The 21245-nt window shown below is 30.3% G+C and overlaps 1 protein-coding gene across 49 annotated transcripts in view; it reads left to right on the top strand.

Annotated features, from left to right (window-relative positions):
• The window catches only part of Ptprd (protein tyrosine phosphatase receptor type D), a 2128582-nt gene that overhangs the window by 115873 nt on the left and 1991464 nt on the right, over positions 1 to 21245 (top strand). The window contains exon 1 of one of the 49 annotated variants that reach the window (XM_078047623.1): positions 10110 to 10127. The exons of the other annotated variants lie outside the window; for them this stretch is intronic. The gene's annotated coding sequence lies outside the window, so the exon portion shown is untranslated. Of the gene's footprint in view, positions 1 to 10109; positions 10128 to 21245 lie in introns of those variants that run through there. 49 annotated transcript variants of the gene reach the window in all.

The following is a 21245-nucleotide window of genomic DNA, read 5'->3' as shown; positions in this document are numbered from 1 at the left end:
ATTGGCTATTGAATGGATGGAACTGGAGACTATCATGCTAATTTAAATAAGCCAGTCCCCAAAAGCCAAAGGGCAAATATATTCTCCGATATATGGAAGCTATCTAAAAAATAAGGGGAGGCATAAGAAAAGAATAGAAGAAAGATCAGTGTAGAAGATAAAAGGAAATGAAGGGAAAGAAGGAGGGATGTGATAGAGAAAGACAATGGAAGGAATCTGACCTAAGTTTTCTATGTACATATATGTATATGCAACAAGAATCTCACAATCATGTACATCCACAAACAGTAATTAAAATAAAATAACCATAGATAACTGGCAGAAAGATCAGTAGATGGGAGGGAACAAACAGAGGGATCAGTGAGGGTGCAGGGAAAGTATTAGGACTAAATTAGAATAAATTTTATGCAACATAATTCATTCTAATTATGTCAGAATAAATCCTATTGTTATGTATAACTAAAAAGAATCAATAAAAGAAATCAAATGGAGATTACTACAGGAAAGGACCAAGGGGTGGGAGGAGAAGAGGGATGGGGAAGTGCTGAGGAGTGATATTGGCTATTGGTCAAATTATATTTTTATACCGTGTTCATATATGGTTATGTAACAACAAATCACATCAATAATTACTACTATGCTATAGCAGTAAAAATGTGAAAAAAATTTAAAAAATATATAAATTAAAACTATTTTTGCTATGAAAGTATGCTTCAATATCTTTTCATGGGAACTAAAGTATTTGCTCATTAGTTGAAGCTAATCTATGTGATTATGTTATTACTCACTTGGCCCCTCCTAATTTAAGCCATTTGAGTGATTGTTTCTTCCCGCCCCCGAGGGTCATGTAGACTTGAAATAAAAAGACAGCATCTGTACCCAAATGTTCCATGTTATCTTTCACATTCTATCTTCACAACTGCTACTATAAACTAAAAGTAGCTTTGTAAAGTACATCAAATTTCATATGTTGAGGGATGCAATTTCTGTCTTAATTGAAATAAGAGAGCAAAATATTTAGAAACCTGTGTTCTTCAATGAACAGAAATGAGGTATAGAATATAACTTATGATATCATAAATTAAGTTTGTGATTATACACTAGCCCACCTTATCTACAATTTCATTAACTGCAATGAATCTCAGTCTGAAAATATTAATTTTATCATTTTAGAAATGACTTACAAACTATAATATTCACAAAGTTCTGAATAAAATGATGAAATCTCACAATGGGCCACTCCTCACCAGGCATGCAAATCATCTTCCTGTACAATATGTCCACACGCATTACCTACCATTGTTCATTGACTAATCCTCTCTGGTATCTGTTGTTACATCATATTACATGTTTAACACCTTATTTTGGTGAGCCCAGGACATAAGAATAGTGATGCACACAATTCATATATGCTATAATGAAGCTGGAAAGTGTTTCTCTCATGTGAAACACTGAAAGTTCACAATTGAATAAGGACAGAAAAAAATGTATAGTGAGGTTGCTAAACTCAAAAGAACAATAATCTATTTTGATAGAGACACAGAGAAATGGAAGACAGGATACCATATTCACCTAACTTTTATTATAGTGTATTGTTATATAATTGTTCTGTTTTCAGCTACAGATATTAATCCTTTATTGTGCTTAATTTATCAATGAAACTTCATCATAAACACGTATGTGTATGAATGAACACTGTAGTACACATAGAATTTGGTGCCATTAGTAGTTTAAGGCATCCACTGGAGGTCTTGAAATGTATCCCTCTTCCCTCCATTAAGTGGAAAACCACCATGTACTATAACTGCAAATACAAGCATGAATTATATTAGCATATTACTTTTAACAATTTTTTGTGACTACTCATTTATGTGCAATTATTTTTGAGTTATTTATTGAACAAAATATGTAATAGATAACAGCTATAATTGCTTAATGATCAAGATGTTATACTCAGGAAGCTTGCAATTTAGTGAGGTTATAAAGAGAGTAAAATTTTCTTAGAGCAAGTGAAGAGTATATATAAACCTAATGGTTATTTGGGTTCAGAATACTAATTTGGGGAGTTGTGAAAATGATTATACTCTTACTTGTATTGATTTATAATATTACTTCTTTCTGATTTTACAAGGGATAGTAGTAAAGTTGTTAGTAACATTAATACAAAAGCAAAATGTGCTACATGATAGATGATTCCTAAACAAAAGTTTCCTGGGTATTAAGCCAAATCCAAAAATCATCTGCATGAAATGAGAGAAGGGATATGATGAAAGTGACATTAGAAGACTTTTCTTCATGGACAAACTACAGTATCACATATGATTTTAATTCAGGAGCAAAACCATAATATATAAAGGTAGAATTTAGAGAAAAATTTAAAACTAAACTAAGACCATATTGTAGGATGATTTGAATTCCAGACCAACCAAACAAACAAACAAGCTTAAGTGGTAACAAACTTTATCAGAGTCATTATTCCAGTGACAATATGCCAAAGTGTTTTGAGATGGGAAGGAAAGAAATAAGCAAGGACTGCAATTGAATAGCTGGTGAAGAATCCGAGCATAACATATAACACCCATATAACATATTGATGACAATAATTCTTTTTATGACTTCTGTTTTTATATAGTGTAATTTTATACTATCGTGGATGCATACAGTTGCGTATTAAATATTGTTTATAATATTTAAGAAATCACTAATATAAAATACTTTAAATCTATCATCATATAACACTTTTACATTTCTTTCTAGGGTGTCATTAGTTTCCTAGTATTTCCTAGTATTAGGAGACTAATATTAAAAAAAAAAGAAAAACTTCACTATTGGATTGGTCACATAAACAGGCGTGCTTTAAATGTGACTTTCTAGTTACTACTAACATCACAAAGTCACATAGCTCATATCAATGTATTTTTGGTTAGAGAAAAATATATGAAATACATATTTTTTTGAATATTTATTCTTAAGTTTTAGATGGACACACAATATCTTTGTTTTACATTTATGTGGTGCTGAGGAAAAATATTAAAAAAATAAAATATAACATTAATGAAATTAGAGAAGTTAATCATAGTGACAAAAGAATTTTTTTATTCATTTCAAAACCATTAACAATTGGAGAACTGGCAGAGTTAAATAAGGTTGCATTTGATGAAGAGAAAAATGACAGGAAAGATAGAAAGACATTCTTCAAAAATGGAGTGATTTGAATATCAAATGATTTTTAAAAATAAGCCCTTGAGAACATGAAGAATCTTCAGAATTTTTTTTGCAAAATTGAATATGATTTGAAATTTGTATATAAGAATCTAAGATGTCATACACTTTTATTAGTAACTGTAACAAAAGTTAATACTTAATTTTTGATAAGTTGGGGGTTTATCATTATTGTGATACATTCATATTACTTAGTAGTGGGTATAGAATTCTTTTTAAAAGGCTCTATTCAATTTTTTTGTAATATTTTCTTATTTTCTTTCTAGTTCAAAGAGTTACATTTATTCTTTCTTGTTTGTCTCTGTAAGTTGAAATGTTTCAGAAGCACAGGAACTTCTTTAATATTAGCCATTGCTATACTTTAAAAAGTAGTCTGCTTATGGAAGGTACACAATAAATATTTAATGAAAGTTATTTTTGAGGTTAGTTCATAGTAAGGTACAATTGCCCCAACGTGTAATGAATTACAAAAATGTGTAATTGTTGAATGAATATCTTTTTATGTGTATGAGACATTTGTGAATTTCTTACACATACATGTTCTACAACTTGCTCTTCACATTTTAATGATTTTATTATAGATTTGTGATAGTTATTTGCAGATCAAATATCCACCTTTATTTTCCTATAATTCAAAATACATTACTTGGATATCTATGTCGGAGAATTTAAAGAAATCCCTGAAGATTTAAGCAATGTAAAGACGAAAAACTCTTATAATACTATACTGACAATGTATTACAGATGCTGTTGTACTGAAATTTGTGTTGGGGATAGAGAGGATTAAATTTTTGTATTTATGTATCACTTAGAATGAAGGAGGGAAAAGTAAAGGAGAAGAAAAATTGAAAGATAACACTCATATTTCTACCAAAGAGGAAAAACTTGGGCAATTGTGAAAATTTGATATGGAAGAGATGTTCAATTAGAATTATCCCGTGTCCAGTTTTAAATAATGGTCTGGAATACAAAAAAGAGTCATAAGTCAGTGATTAATTTTAGTTTGTCAATATGTAGGGGGTTACTAAAGCAATGATACATAAAATCACTTACAGAACAGAGTACAGAATGAGAATTAAAGCAGCTTCAGGTACAAGTTCTGAAGAACACCAAAATGTGTGTTTAGATGATAGATATATCTGTATTTGTGAGAGTTGAAAGGAGGCACATATATAAAAGGCTATTGAGAAATGAAATAATAGGACTAAAAATCATCCTTTGATTTTGTTTACATGGGAACAGGGGATATGCTTTCTGTGTCTACCTGGAGGAATTTATAAGGATTAATGGATGAGGAGACACTCCTAGAGGGAGTTGAAGTTTAAAGATGAAGGGAAGGGAGGAGATTGCTACATATGTGGAAATGTTGCTGTGCAGTTTTAGCTGTGACGAGAGAGATACTAGTTATGTGTTGCAATAATTTTGTTGATATTGATAGTATTTCATTTGTTTCTATTTTCTTCCTACAAATTGCTTTTCAAAAAACTGTGACCATGTGATTTTATGCTCTATAAGAGGTTTAAGATTTAAAGTAATATTATCTGTTAACATTTTCTGCTTTAGATTTTTGTCTTTATGTCATCCTGCCAAATTTGCTCATATAAAATATAAAACCTTTCCATTAATATAACTTCTTTATTTTTGCAGTAAATATATTAACATTTGACATTTTTACTTACAAAGTGAATAAATTTACTTTACATGTTACAGTGACACACAACCCAGAGCTATATAAGAGTAAAAGAAGAACTTCTTGTGATTTTCTCTGTGTGATCTATTTATTAGATACTATTAGGATTCAGAGTATAGTGAATTCATTAAATAGGAGATTATTACTATGTTATGTGTTTGAATTAGTTTTATAAACTGATTTTAAGTGGTATTTTGATTGAAATCTGAATTTTAAAAATCCTTCATAATTAATAGATAATTAATTAATAGATTTTTAATATTCAGAGCCATCTGTTGATTTGACCTCTATTCTAGTCTGCTGTTTTACCACTGTGTCCAAAAGACAATTTTATTGGAGAAAAAGTTTCTTTGGTGCTCACAGTTTCAAAGGTCTCAATCCATAGATGACAGACTTCTTTGCTCTGGGCCTGAGGCTAGGCAGAAGATCAAGGCAGAAGGGCAAAGCAAAAGTTAGCAGCTCAGGGTTTGGCAATTAGGAAACAGAGAGAGAACTCTGCTCACTGGGGACAAAATATAAACCCCAAAGGCACCCCACAGCCCACCTACTCTAGCCACACCTATCTGCCTACAGTTTTTAACTAGTTAATTCATTCTAGGGGATTAATGCACTTATTAGGTCAAAACTCTTATACCATAAATTTCATCTCCAAATTTTCTTTCATGGTCTCACACATGAACTTTTGGAGGACACCTCATATATAAACCATAACAACTTCTACTTTGTTGAAATAATGGAACTGTACTACTTCATAATGATCTGTTTTTATAACTTAGCATATTTAGTGTCCATGAATATCTCCTCAATCTTTCAAAATATCAAGGTCATGGACGACTTATATTGTTAAAAATTTATTCTTGGGTTTTATTTGCAAGTACTGTTGGGATTCAGAGTATAGTGAATTCATTAATCATAAAATATTAATCAGGAATGCAACTACTCAAAATCAGTAAATAACATTTGGCATTTTATTTACAAAGTGAATAAATTTCCTTTACATATTACAATGACACACACCCACATGTGCAAATATGATCTTATTTCTAGTTTCTGTATTTGGAATATGAGAATACCTTTTTCTTAGTTTTGACTGTTTTAAATTAATAACTCTGACATGTGCCTGTGAGAGACATATTTCTAGTTTCAATTTGGAATTTTTCTCATACTCATATCTACCTTTATTTTCATGCTAAATATTTTGTATTCTGATTATAGGTTTTTATTTTCATAACACACAAAATGACAGAAAGCTCTGTGAAGGTAATGAGTCACATTGTAACAGATCACAAAGGATGCTATTTTTCTATGTAGGTCAAGTTGAAATGCCTGAATGAATATAACAATTTAAATTTCTTATGGTCATAAACATTGAAATTATTTAAATGAATTAAGCACTCAATTTATTTACAGTTTTGTCTCTTGCTTTTCTTACATTTAATTATTTGAAAATACTAACTAATATATTCTTTTCAAAATTTCACTGTGTCCCCTTTGAAGCTGGTTTAAATAACTAAGTCTATCATAATGATGATTATTTTATCAATGGGTAAAAAATACTTTTTATATATTAGGTATGTATTCCAGTTGTTTTCTAGAATAAGTATTCACTATGTATTTAAGATAATTTTACCTGTGCAGGCAAAGGGGGAAAATCTGATTCTGAACATCTTGTGGCTTTTCAGAACTGGAGAGTGTTTAAAAGAAGATAGCAGAGTTAGCCTAAATATTGTGACAATGCCCAGAAGAACCTGCACAGCTTTGTCACCAGATGACCAAGTAGACAAAGCTGATTCTTCACTGCCATTGCTACACCCTGTAGTTCTCAAGAGCTCTATCCTGCCTCAAAAAAACTGGTTTATCAGAACTCCTATGTTAAAGAAGGTCAAGGATTGTATACCACAGTTACAGGAGAGGAATTATTACAATTGAAAACCAAATTCCTCCTCTCTATAGTGTAAATCTTAAAAACTGAATAGCACAGACATTTAATTTCAAGATGTCATTGTCCTGGATTTTACAGAATAAATAAATTGCAGTATCACTGACTTAGGAATTGTTGAAAACAGGTTCATTATGTATGAAGTGCTAAAACTAAGCATCAGTTTCACACTTTCTTTCTTCTAAACTTATTTTAACACCTTCAAACTAAGAGCTGGAAAAAATAGTTGATTTATATTATTCTGAGTAAAGCTATCTTATGACTTCATAATTATATGTTGAATATCCTTCATTTAATAGGCTGTAGCAAGATTTATCTTATTTTGTGACATTTGATAAACTAAAACTATTTCTTTATTAATGTTAGGGTTACCTCTTTTTTATCATGAGGCATAAATCAAAAGAGTCATCATTACCTTAAGCACATGTATGAAGACAAGTGACTACTTTGTGTACAACAAGAGATATGAAAATTGTGCTCTGTATGTAGAATATGAATTGTAATGCATTCTACTGTCATATATAACAAATTAAAATTTAAAAAAAAGAGTCATAGTATTTATCATTCTTTGAATGTGTCTGGCCTCCTGACTTACTTCTATATTTATCCTCCTATGGTAATTTTTTTTGCTCTTTGTTCATATTTTTCCAATGGAATTATTGTTTTCTAGGAAAAATTCACAATGTTTCCATTGTAAAGCTAAAATTTACTGCATAAAATACTTTTAACTGTATCTCCAATGTAACAAGGAAAGATTTTTATGGTTATTTCCATAACAATGATGACATTTTTATCCATAATCATTAAAGCTTCTACCATAATGGCTTTATGTACAAAGAAATGTTTAAAATAATAGGAGAATATTATTTTTGAGCACTTTCTTTACAGTATCCACCATACTAACACTTTCATATAAGTTATTTCATATAATATTCACAACTACTAGGTTTGGAAATTGAAGCTTAGAGAAAATTAACAAAAAGAAAAAAATTGGCACAGAATCCTATAAAAGTCATATTCCAAACCAGGGTTGTCTTAAACTAGAGCTAACACTCTTAACAATTAAACTGCAGTGCTGAGGTACCTGGTGATGTTTTGTAATATCTAAAATCCCAATCATTAAAAAAGCACAAAAGTAATGTATCTGACACTTGTGTCCCTCCAGCCCCAGTATAACAGATGTTATTTTACAATTTTCAAATATTTCTTCTGCTCCTTTCCCCTCCCTTCAGTTTTTGAGATATGATACCAAAGACTTACTCTACTCCAGTGGTTCTAAAGTACTGGCAGTTTTGCTCCCATGAGACACTTGAGGGTTTCTAGAAACAGTTTTGATTGTCATTACTGGGAGGAGGCTATTGTCATCTAATGGGAAGCATCAGGGATGCTGCTTAAGCATCCTGTAATGCTCAGGAGAGTACCCATAGCAAAATGCCTGATCTAACTCATTCTTTCCCCTTCTCTTTTTTCCCAGAGATCACTATATCAGGAAGTTGGTTTTCTCATTTTCCTGGAAATTATCACATTTGATGGCATATTTGTATATATGCATTAAAACATAATTGTATGCATTTATATTTCATATAAGTTTTATTATACTTACTTGCTTTTGACAGCTGGAAGGTTTTTAAATTTTATTTTTGCACAAAATTACTATTGTAATGACAAATATAATATGATAATTTTACTTATTATAACTATATGATGGATTTTAATACTTCACAGGTGAGTTCACTTCTTATTCTTATACATCCATTATTGGCTCTTCATTTTTCCCTAAAATTTAATGTAATATTCTCATGTTTCATAAAAATTCCTTCAGGATTTTGGCTGAAATTGCACTTCATCTATAGTCTAATTTCCTTCCATCTTTAATCTTTTTACCCAATAATTTAATGACTTTCTCCACTTATGCATGTCTTCTTTCATTCTTATATCATGTTTTATAAATTACTCTACTCATTTTGTTAAATTTTTTGCTCTTCAACTCCTTTGTAAATACTACATTTTAAAGGGGCTTCTGATATTATGTTGCTTGTGTATAGGAAGGTAAACTTTCTAAGCACTCATTGTTGGGCAACAAAATTATTTAGAATTTCTATGTATATGACCATGTTATATGTGGGTGATTTCTTTCATTTTAGTCGTTATTTCCCTATCATTGAAGGGCATCGTTGTTAATTTCACCACTATGTATGATATTTACAATCTACTATTATTTTTGATAGTTATATTTACCAGTTAGAATACTTCTCTCCTAGTGCATTCCTTTCTACTCTATTCCATAAATAGATATTGACTTTTGTCAAATGGATTGTCTATATCTATTGGCAAGATCATATGGCTTCTCTTATTTAGCATATTACTAAAGAAGAATACTAAATTTATTCATTGGATAATGTTGAACCATTTTTGCATTCCTGGGATAAATTCCTTTGGGTCATGAGGCATTATTTATAAATGTATGTGCATGTATACACACTTCTAATCTGTCATTGTGAAGAGAGGCCTAATTTTAAGTATTTTATTTCAATAAGCCTTTTCTCACTGGCTAGTTTTAATATATACCTTTGGTATTATGTGTTTCCCCTAGGATATGTGAAGTTGTGGTTCTATTTGGAATTTATTCTGAATGCTTAATTTAAGAATTCACATCTTTCATGAGTTCTGCAAATGAACTAATTCTCAAACATCATCTCTTGAAGTTGATTTTGTTATTCTTTTATTATCCTAGCTCAATTTTCCATAGAAACTGTTAGATAAATTATTCCTTCTTCTATCTTCCTTGATGACAAAACTTTCAGTTTATAAGTGACTTGGCCACTCTGTATCTGAATCCACAAATTCCTGCTCAAATATTATGCATTTTTATTTTGGGTACTATGTTTCATATTGAAAAGTTCTTATTACATGTTCTTATGCCATTTTTTTCTTTTAATCATTAGATTTGTGTTTCAGAGTTCCTTTTTAAACAGTTCTATTCTTACCTGTCTTAGGCTTATGGTTTCCTATTTTTTGTGTGTCTGCTGAGATTCACTCAAGACAATGGTTTTTTGTTTGTTTATTCTTATTTTTTAATGAGATCTTATTGTCAGGAGATTTGTTTTGTATTCATTTAAAAATTGTATATGTCACTTTGTAGGAAATCCCTCCAGTATGTATTTGTTTGTTTTGTGTGTTTCTTCCAGGTATCCTAGGAGAATTTCTAGCTCAGGATCAAATTTTATTTTAAGTTTTTGGCATGCTGATTTCCAAGTCACAAAAACAGCACCCTAGGTAAGTAGTAACCATTTTTAACACCAAGGCTTTATTTTTTCCTCCTAGATATCAGGAAGAAAAGTTTGTTTGTTTGTGTATGGTCCTGTGGAGTCAATAAGCAAAATTTTCTAGTTCAGTTGAATAAAAGTACTATTTTAGATAAGCTTTTGTTTCAAAACCCACGTTATATTGGCTTATGTCCTCTTTAGTCTTTATGTAGTCAGTGATGAGAACTCAGTCCCTAACTCCACTACTTCTTCCTCCTAACCTATGCCACAGCATCAGATCACAAGGATTCATTGGTCCTGCTTCGAATTTGTTCTTTTCTGGCACCTGGAATTATCTTTTTAGCCTACATGTAACTATGCATCTTTGAAAGTTGTTACTTTTGTCCTAGATTTCTATATGCTTGTAATGGTAGGATCTCTGCATTAGTTTTGTCTGTCAACTTTCTAAAACAATAACATTACAGAAAGCAAACCACAATTATTATTTTGATTAGATATGATCAAATGACAACATGTCATTATATATAATTTTAAGAAAGATATTTTTAAAGTATTTAAGAGAATACCAAAAACTATCATAAATTATGATAGCCAAACACCCAGTATTGTAACACAATTAAAGGTTAATTTCTTATAATAATTTACATACTTTCTTCCACATACAGACCTAATGTATTAGAATAGCAGTTGTACTGCATTTAGCACTTTGTCAGATTCTTTTTCAAAAAACATGGAATTTTTTTCTGTCCTTCATAGGAATATATTTTAAAATCTGCATCAAAAATCAATTTCTAGTGTTTTATAGTCACTTATTATATATTCACCTCCAATGTTGAACTATTAGCTTGCATCCAAATTTTATTGCAAAATACATTTCAAACATATTATCTTTTCATTACACTTAAATTTATTACTCTGAAAATAAGGTTCTAACATTAAATTTTTATGTCAAAGGGACTTATTTTTGTGGCTCTTCTGATACAGTATCTGTATTATAAGTCTTTTAAATGCACTATGGAGATACTTGTTTCTTCCAAAAATAGGTGGACAATTTTAATATATTATCTCCAACCCTGACTTATCTAATGTTTTCTATTTTAATGATCAGAAAATAAATTAGGTTTGTTTTAAAGTTGCACTTATTTGCTTTGGATTAGCATTCCCTCTATTGCTTTCTTTTCTTTATTCTTTTTTATTCTTTCATAATTTTTTGTTCCAGTTTTGCTTAGTGGATGTCTACATATACATTGTCCATTTATTTTGGGGAGAAGAGATTTTTTTTGGTCATTATAGGTCATTTTTATCATAACTATCACACTTATACACATTTATATTTCCAATTATTTCAAGTGCTGTGTGGGGATTAAATTTTTGTGCATGTGTTTGCCAAGTTTCAAATGAAAAAAACATATGTCTATTGTATTAAAATCTATGATTTCTTTTGAGTTTTGTTAATACAGGGAGGGTGCTGAGCATGTGTGAGAACTGTTGTAGAGAAGTTTCTTAGTCATTCCAGTAACAATGATTTTGATCACCATCATATTTATAATAACAAAGTAAGAAAACAACTTAAGTGCTCTTCCAAGAATTAGGCAGATGTTTTACATGCAAATTGTTACTAATTCTTGAAACAACACAGTTAACTGGCAAAGTTATCCCTTTTTCTCAGATGTTGCATATAACATCCCACAATTACAGAGAGCAGAGCCAAGTTTTTGGTTTGCTTCTGTGCCACTGAAATTGTGTGTGGTTTTTGCTCTACTGTTGATATTGTACAATAGAATAGAGCCTTTGCTTGTTCCTCTTCGTGATGCTTAGGCATAGAAGACATCAGAATATTTGTTTATGTGCTCTAAATGGTGACAGAAGGTAAAGTCTAATGTACAGAGTGGATAAGGGAAAAGGTGAACTTTCCTTGGCACAGTAGTGCCACCATCCATGAGGTCTCAGGGGAACTCCAGTATGTTCTATCATGATAGTTCCCATCATAGTTTCTAGAGCAAGAAGCATCTGGAGGATACTCAACACACACACACACACACACACACACACACACACACACACACACCTCATACCAGCTGAGTGGTAAATTTTGTTGTTCAACCTGAAATTGATTTTAAACTATTGTGTGATCTGTGCATCTATTTCTCCCTAAATTGCTATTTAGTCATCACTACATTAGCTAGTAATAGTTCTTTCTTTATTTTGGAAAGCTCACTTTACCATTCTGAAAATTTCATGTGTAGTTTCAGATGTATGAATTCACATTCCGTCTTACATATCTGCATTTTTCTACTTTAGTTCCAGGCCCTTATTGCCGTAGAATTGTTTTCTGATAGGATTTATTATTCTCTTTCAAATAATTGAGAGCAGCATGAAAGTCTGGATGTTTCTACATCCTGATTTCCTATTTTCCTGGTATAATTTTAGTCAAGATATTAAGGTTCCTGAAATCCGTTTTCTCATCTAATTAAAAAAAAGTTGGGGGAGGATAGTAATGATAGTACTTTCCTCATTGTTGAAGGATTTAAAAAGAAATATAAGGGAAAAGTCCATCACTCAACAAATCTTAGACTAGAGGCCTTGTGGCAGCAGCTGCCACAACATAATAAATATTTTTATTTTCAATAGTCTCATTCATTGTTCCCTCATATATTTTTTTCAATCACAAATCAGAGTTCCAGGATATATTTTGATTGAATTTCGAATTGTACATTTATTACATTCACATAAGATTTACTACTAGGATCTATCCAGTAGTCAGTCTATAATGTTTAGACTTTGTGAGGTTCTTAGTATTTGGAATTGTGTTATTCTATGTACTTGCTGTAGTGGTACAGTATTAATGAAGTGATCCAAGGTCATTATATATATTTCAGTTTATTTGCATCCTCTATGACTGAGTAGAATTTTATTGACATATGAAGAGAACATAGCTATTCAGAAGAATTTTTTGCTGCAAGTATGAGGGGTGGCTTAGATTTTGCTATCAAGTAAATTTGCTATTGTGATAATAGTTTGATAGAATTTTTGTTTGCCTAGTGATCTTTGCTAAATTACATGAATGTTGTGGATTTTCATATTTTTTACCAGAATTCATTTTTGACTTTTAAATTTATTATTGGTAGAAATTTACCTTATTCCTTTCAATGCATACAGTGCTATCTATAAAAAACAATATTCAGCTACTTAGCAAATATTTGTTTTTCCTCTTGTACTAGCAAAGGCCTCTATGATGTTGAATAATAGTGACAACAATAGATAGCCTTGTTTGCTTCTGAATTGGAAAGAGTTGCTACCATTTTTTTTGCATGGGTCATAATGTTGATTTTGACATATATAGCTATTTCAAAAAGTATTATTCAATTCCTTGGAAGTGTTTTATTGGAAAAGAAATTTTAAAAAGTGTTCTCTTTAATTTAGTTTTTTAATGATCAACAATTTAATTTTTTTAACCAACTTATACAACAACATTGCTACATTTGGAAATGTGTTACACCTATATAATTATTGTAGTGATACAGTATTAATCGTGCGATTCAATGTCATAATATAGATTTCAATTTATTTGCATCTTCTCTAGCTGCATAGAATTTTATTGACATAGTAAGAAAACATGGATATTCAATTAAAGCAATGATTTCATTTCTGGATTAAGTCACACCATTAATTTGTTGTTCTTTTTACAATTAAAATGTTAAAAAGTAATTCTAATCTTTTATTAAACTCTGGCATTGGAATGATAATTAGGTCACAAGGAACGCTGCACCCCTCTTATAGTTCCCTTACTCCCTTCCCCATCTTTGGTAATGGGTTACCCATGAGTCTGCGTGCTTTGCTCCCTGCTCTGCAGCTATAATGCTCAAATTTTTCCTCATTCTCAATGTCATAACTTTAAGTATATTTATAGATATAGCTATAATGCTGTATTTCATGTTAAAAAGTGCTTATCTTTTCTTTCTTATTAAAAGTTGTTTCCCTCACCTTGTGTAGAGTCATCAACTTCCATGTGCAGAGGTTCTCTTACCTATCTTCTCAGCCAAAAGAAGGGGTATATTGGTAAATTTTATGAAAGTTTTCAGGTTTAAGTGACAGCCTATTTGGGTTATTAAATATGTATCTTTTTTTGGTAACACTCTTAAGTTATTCTTTTATTAACTTCTGATGTTTCTTGTCACAGAAGACAACTCTGAAACAATAAAACTAAAAGAATCTCCTTTTCCTTGAAATGTGAGACTATTTCCTTGGTAATTTTATTGAGAGAAAATTATAAGTTCAATCCTCAATGCTCTTGTACAGTTCTGGAAATTTTCCTTTAAATTTTTCTTCCACCTCAAATCATTTTGAAATATTTGTCAATAAAATTAACTTCAATAATAAATTTATTCTAGATTTTTAATTCAGCTCTGTATTCTATTTTCTCAATACATGTAATCTCCTCTTGAATTCTTTTTGTTTTTCTATTAAATTTTTCTTCAAATTTTCTTTGTACCTTCAAATTATATTTTGGTTTACTAACATATATTTGTCTCACATGGATTCTAATATGTATTTTTCCCTGTGACTTCTTAAGTAAACATGCATGTTTTTAAATTATGAACACTAAAGCCTTATAAGCTTACATTTAGAAAATATTTATGATTATCTCATTTTAAGAAACACATAAGCACATACCGATCTCTGTATATAATATATGTATATACATAGATATATGTAAATAATTTATCAGAATCCTATATCCAATTTTGTCTCAGTATTATATTGCAGGAATTATAAGCAACAAAATAATTTAACAATATTACCTAATGAAAACTAATGATGAAGACTATTCAGTTGCATATGTATACATGTATATTATATACAATGAATATAAAACAAATATATTTAATTTTGAATAAATATACATACATAATTGTGTATATATACATTATTCAATACACATTTATAATTTTTATGAAGTCCCTATATACTGTTGATTTTATTGATTTCACATATTTGAAGTACTTTTAAGCTATTAAAATTTCTTGTAGTCATTTAAATTTGAATTAATCATAAGGCATTAAAATTTTTTCATATTAATGTAAATGGGTGGGTCTTTATGTTAAGATCTTTGCTCTACTAATCTCTTACACTCTGTATGTATACCTATGCATGTTTTTGTATGGATATATATATATTGTGTGTGTGTGTGTGTGTATATATATATATATATATATATATATATAGTGAATAACTCTACAAATGACAATGTTATATATCAACTAATGCAGACATTTCTAAGCATTCTCTCAGGAAAGGTATTTAGAAAGAACAGGATTTATATTGTCCTTATGGCCTTTTTTATAGCCTCAGTGTACTTCTTTGTTGAACTGAGAGTAGACAATAATCCTTTTGTCTATATATATATGGATATTTGTGTGTATTCAACTTCATGCAATTTCTAACCTAACTATCTGAGTTTGATGTCATATGCTTTCCCAATGGTCTTTGCTCAATTACAAGAATGTTTTGGAATTTTTATTTTTTACCAGGAATCATTTTTTACTTTATTTTCATTCTTAATGATATTTTCACCATTGTAACAAATAGCAATTTTAACTTTATGGCAAACATTAATTTTCCTCCTAAATCAGCAAGACCCTCTATAGTACTGAACAACCTTGCTGGCCTTTGCCCCTCTTATTTTTCCCAAGCACTTTGTAGCTTCTCAAAACTGCTTGTACCTGTCTGCTGTCACCATTCAAGAAGGAGGACTGTGGAAATAAGGACATCACAAATTTTTATCTTGGACAGCAATGATTCAAATGCATCATTTCTTGCAGATTGTATGTCATATTTTCTGGTTATAACTTATTTTATGTGCATTGCAATGTGGGATCCTCTGAGGAATACAGACCTTTGAAAAAGACAGACTGAATCTGGTGTATCTTCTGCCATGTATTAGTGTGTGATGTTTGGTAAATTATTGTACCTCTCAGAACCTCATTTTCATCTTCATTCAGGTGGAGATAATATTACTTTCTCAAAAGTCACTAGAAAAGATAATAGACTCACTTCCAGATTATAGAAAATATTCCTACCAATTAAAAAGAAGGAATCTGTCCAAATGGCCAATATTAATTTGAAAACATTTTGAGCATGAATTTCTCAACAAAGAAATGGAAATTGAAACTACAAAGAGATACTGCAATACATTCAGTAATCTGCCTATTGACTGAGAACCTGAAGTTTGGGGAAGAGAAGTGGAGCAGTCATTCTTTGCTGGTTGGAATGACAATTACCACTGTCACTGTGAAAAACTTTTCAGTAGTTTGTACTAAAAGTTAACACATAGTATCCCTATGACCTACCAATTGTTCTTCTAGAGAATTAAGCTCTATTAATAATAGAAGCTATATTAATAATAGCCCCACATTGGAAATAATCTTAATTACACCAAAAACTGAAGGAATAAAGTGTGGCACATAAGAGACAAATAAGAAATGTTCTTAGAAGGAACTTATAATTAATATACTACAATGGTCTTTAATTTTATTGATGAGATGGTCATAAGCAAATATAGGTAGTCTATGGAAGGAAGTACATGTTCAAATTATGGCTACTTTTATAGAATGGGTTATGAATGACTACAAGGGAGGCAAAAGGGAGTTTTCTGAGGTTAAGGAAATGTTCAGTATCTTACTTCTGGTAGTCATTACACAGGTATATATATATGTATGAAAAACCAACTGTGCATTTCATATATTTGTACTTTATGTATTTTCAGAAAATTAACGTTAGCTTGATAAAAAAATAAAATATTTACTAGGATATCAATGAGATATAATATTTCCTGCTGCAATTTACTAGGTCTTCAACAAATTGAAAGTGCTATACCTTGCATAAATAATTGAGTCCAAATGCTCCTTATAAAATCATTCTGAATAGAAAATGTGCTTCACATTACTAGCTACTGTATTTTTTTAAGCAGCATTTAGACTACTGCCGGTTTATTATTTGAGGACAACCTCTATATATCCCATTTCCTAAGAAAGAAATTCCTAAAGAAAGAAATGAGTTTTTTTTCGTACAATCTGTAAGTTGTTTAAGAAAACTTAGGCATAATAAAATACAATATAAATTTCTTTCCACTGTATCACTTGCAAGAGATGGCTATTAAGAGAGCCAACTCAAAGAGATGCATTTCTGTACTTGGGATGAATCTGATGTGTGTGAGTCTGCATCATGGCTCATAATCCTGTCTTACCAGAATTTATTTTCTTTTTCTAGAAAAAAAATTAGTAGTTGTTAATGAAAATAAGAAAAAAATAAGAAAAAAAACAAATAAAATTGATGATTTCTTAAATTATAATTCTTAGGAGTTCGAGTTCTTACTTTGATCTTTCAACCAAAGAAACAATTAATTGAAATGCTTCCACATCTAATAGCACTAACAAAAATGATCATGTCTGGTGATTCCATGGTAGGAACAGTACATATTATGCAGAGACTTTGATTCACTTGGTAAATGGAGCTTCAAGTACTATCATCACCATTTTTTTAAAACAATGATAACTGTGAAATGGTATATCAAAACAGCACTTTAAAACTATGTTCATTTAATTTGTCCTATTTTTCTGTTATATTTTTATAGGTTGCTATTTCCCTTGCTGCTGAAATTGGTTGGCCTTATCAGGTTTTATGAATGGAGCATAGTCTCAAGTAGTTTATTTAATGAGCCCAATCTCTCTGTGCATTTTATCTTTATGTAGTAGAGGAAGACCACAAGATTTCTTTTACTTGATACTAGTGAGCCTGAGGCATAAACAATTTTTAGTTGGCTTATAACAGTGACAGCTACATAATAACAGTATTAAAACAGAAATAGAGGATCAGAGATTAGAAACAGAATTCTAATATTTTTACAACTGAGCACTAAATCTTGTTCTGTGATTTCCTAGAAGTCAAAGCAAAAAAAGAAACAAAATTGGAAATATCTTTTTGAGAGGAATTAGATTTTTTTTCTTAAACATGCATGTTGAAGAAGAACTAACACCATGGCAATTTTGAACAACCCCAGGAACAAAGCTTTTAGTAATTATTTTGCAGAAGTTAGGGAACACTCTTTCATTTACCTTCCATAAAAGATAAATGCATCCCATGAAGTTTCTATTGGAGTCATATGCATAATGGTGGCAGACGCAAAATAACAGAGAAGGAGGAGGAGAAGATAGAAAGAGAAAGGAATTAAAACCTACCGTGGAGTCAAAGCTGATGATGGCAGGTTAAACTATGATATTGAGTGTGACTCATCTGGACTCACAGGACTGGGTCATCTGGCTGGAAATGTTAAGAAGAAACCTTTGACATGCACATATGAATTTAAAGGATAGATCAATATAATAAACACAGAACTGGGTGTTACTGTAAAAGGGGACAGTTGCTTCCACGAAATTCCCAACTGGAGAAAAATAAGGAGAAGGAACTAGGCATTAAAATTGAAGATGGTAAGGTTTGAAGGGTCAAAAGAATGAGATATAACTAGAAGAAGGGAAGCCATGAGAGTTATTTTAACTAGGTAAAATAATGTAGAATTTTAAGAAAGCTGTGTTCAGCAATGCTATAGGGTTTCCAAAGGAGACCAGAAAAAAAATCAAATTGTCAATTTGTCTCAAGAAGATCATTGGTAATCTTTCAGTGAGCAGTTTTTGTAAAATGTGAGGAGACAGAAAACCAATAACAAGGTGATAAAGGGTTGGTTGAGTGAAGGGATGGAGTAGGAAATTTTAAAATAGAATTTTTAAAAAATAGCATATTCTTTCTGTGCCTCTAAAAAGTACATTAAAATATTATAGTATTTTTTGCAATCTTAATTTTTTACTAAATTTTGACCATAGTTATCCATACTCGGTACACTGATCACGCTTTTAAATATGACCCTCACAACTTTCAAAGCATTATGTGAGTACCTGTGTATACACATATATACACACACACACACACACACATACATACATACACACACATACATGCATGTTTAATATAAAGATTTTTAGAATTTAAGAAAATCTGCTTGTATGCTTTGGATAAAAGAGCTAAGTAAATAGAAGAAGGATCCAAAGTTAATGAAAATCTTAAATAAAGCTAAAAAAGACACAAAAAATAAAGTAGTTTTAGGATGAACACATATTATGACACAAGCACTATGGGAGAAAAGAGATTGAAATACTGAATCTATTTAATGTGGAAGAAAATTGCCATGTAATTGTTTGTATCTTCTCAGCAATGTAGAAGTATAGTCTACAGCCGTTATTAGTAGTTGGGTGGTAGAGGAAGATATTGAAAACAGTTTTCTTAATATAGCTATTTTTTTGAAGACAAAGAAAACAAAATCAATTTTAGGAAAAAAACAAACAAACAAGTATTCCGAGGAGTTCCCCCACTCCCATCAGAACTCAGAGAAAATGTATTGCCATGATCACAGTGTAAAATCCTTTGGTATTCTCCAAAATCATCAGTAGCCTATGAATAGTATTAGGAACAAAGATTGTGTTTGGTATTGAAGATGGGTGGTAAAAGCTCAGGAAATTGAGACCATATGTGGCATTAGGCATGAAATGAAATGATAACTATAAGGAAATATAAAATAGAAACTCCAGTCATAAGAATTTACACTATAAGAAAAGGGCTTTCTTCTGGTAGATATATTTTGCTAATTTATCACAGAAACAAGACTTTGAAGGAGTTGATTTCCTCTACCAAAGGACAATGTAGACTAGTAGATACAATTTTGCCATAGACTTATTTTCAGAAATGATATATATTAATCACAAAAATATTTTGGATACTAACTTACTTCTGGGGTAGCTTATATCAAGAGACTAAGAGTAAAATGTCTAAAACTAAAGAAATAAATTGGTCTGAAACTAAAGAAATATAAAGAATTATATACCATGATCAAGTAAGTTTTATCCCTTGAATACAAGAATGGTTCAACATAAGGAAATCAATATATGTGATATAACACATGAATAGAATGAAAGACAAAAACCTATTATCATCTCAATAGGTGCAGAAAAAAACATTTGACAAGTTCAATATCCTTTCAAAATAGAAAATTAAATAAAATAGATACAGAGAAATCTATTTCACCAAAATAGTCTTTATATGATAAGCCTACAGCCAATATGATACTCAGTAATAAAATGCTAATTGTTTTCTTTTAAAATCAGGAATAGCACAGTTATTGGGACACAATATTTATGCTTTAGTCACTATGCTTAATAATACTGTACTTTTAATTTAAAATTTTCTAGGAGAATAGATCATTAATGTCCTTACCATACATACACATGCATGCATATAAATATTAACTGTGAAATGAAGGGTATACTAATTTAGTTTTGGTAATTGTTACATACATCAAATCATATTATTTCGATTTTATTTTATTTATGTCAATAATCTTGGAAAAAAAATCCACAAATAAATAATGGTATGTTTCCATAGACAAAGAGTATCCTATGTAGGATTGTAGAGACATTGTTTCTTAGAGAAAGCTTACCTCATGCAATTGCTTAAATAGGATGTGCATGCATCTACAGGAATTCCTTAAAGTTCTTTGATTTGGCTCATCTATACTTTTCTCCCTGGGATTTTAAATCAAACTAATATGAAGAAGACAAGTGAATAACCAGGAAGAAGCTATCTCTTATTTGTGATAAATATTTTTGTAAGAAAAATAAGAAGGAAAAAGAAAATTAATATAGGAATGGTTTCTAGTCAGAATTGCCCTTATCTAATTACTCTATATGAACATTTCAGTTATTACTGACAGATAATTTTCTAAGCATAGTACTTGATAAGTTAATAGAAACAGTTAAAGTATAACTAAGTTTAAATATTGGACACTTAATGAATATTCACTTAATGAATGTTTTGATTAATGACAAATTTACATTTAAATATACATATTCTATGAACTACAGTTTTCTACATGAATTCTTCTATTTTAATGTAATTGTCTATCAACAAATACTCTTTAAAATACTTTGAAAATCTTCTTGAACTTGTTGCTTCTACTATCTCACTGATGTAATTGAAATTATAAATTTTAAAAAGACAAAAAAAATTTTAAAAATATTAATTC

This window comes from Ictidomys tridecemlineatus, chromosome 4, assembly GCF_052094955.1.
Source record: "Ictidomys tridecemlineatus isolate mIctTri1 chromosome 4, mIctTri1.hap1, whole genome shotgun sequence".
NCBI lineage: Eukaryota > Metazoa > Chordata > Mammalia > Rodentia > Sciuridae > Ictidomys > Ictidomys tridecemlineatus.
The sequence above is the reverse complement of the archived record's forward strand: the minus strand, read 5'-3'. Positions and strand labels throughout refer to the sequence as shown.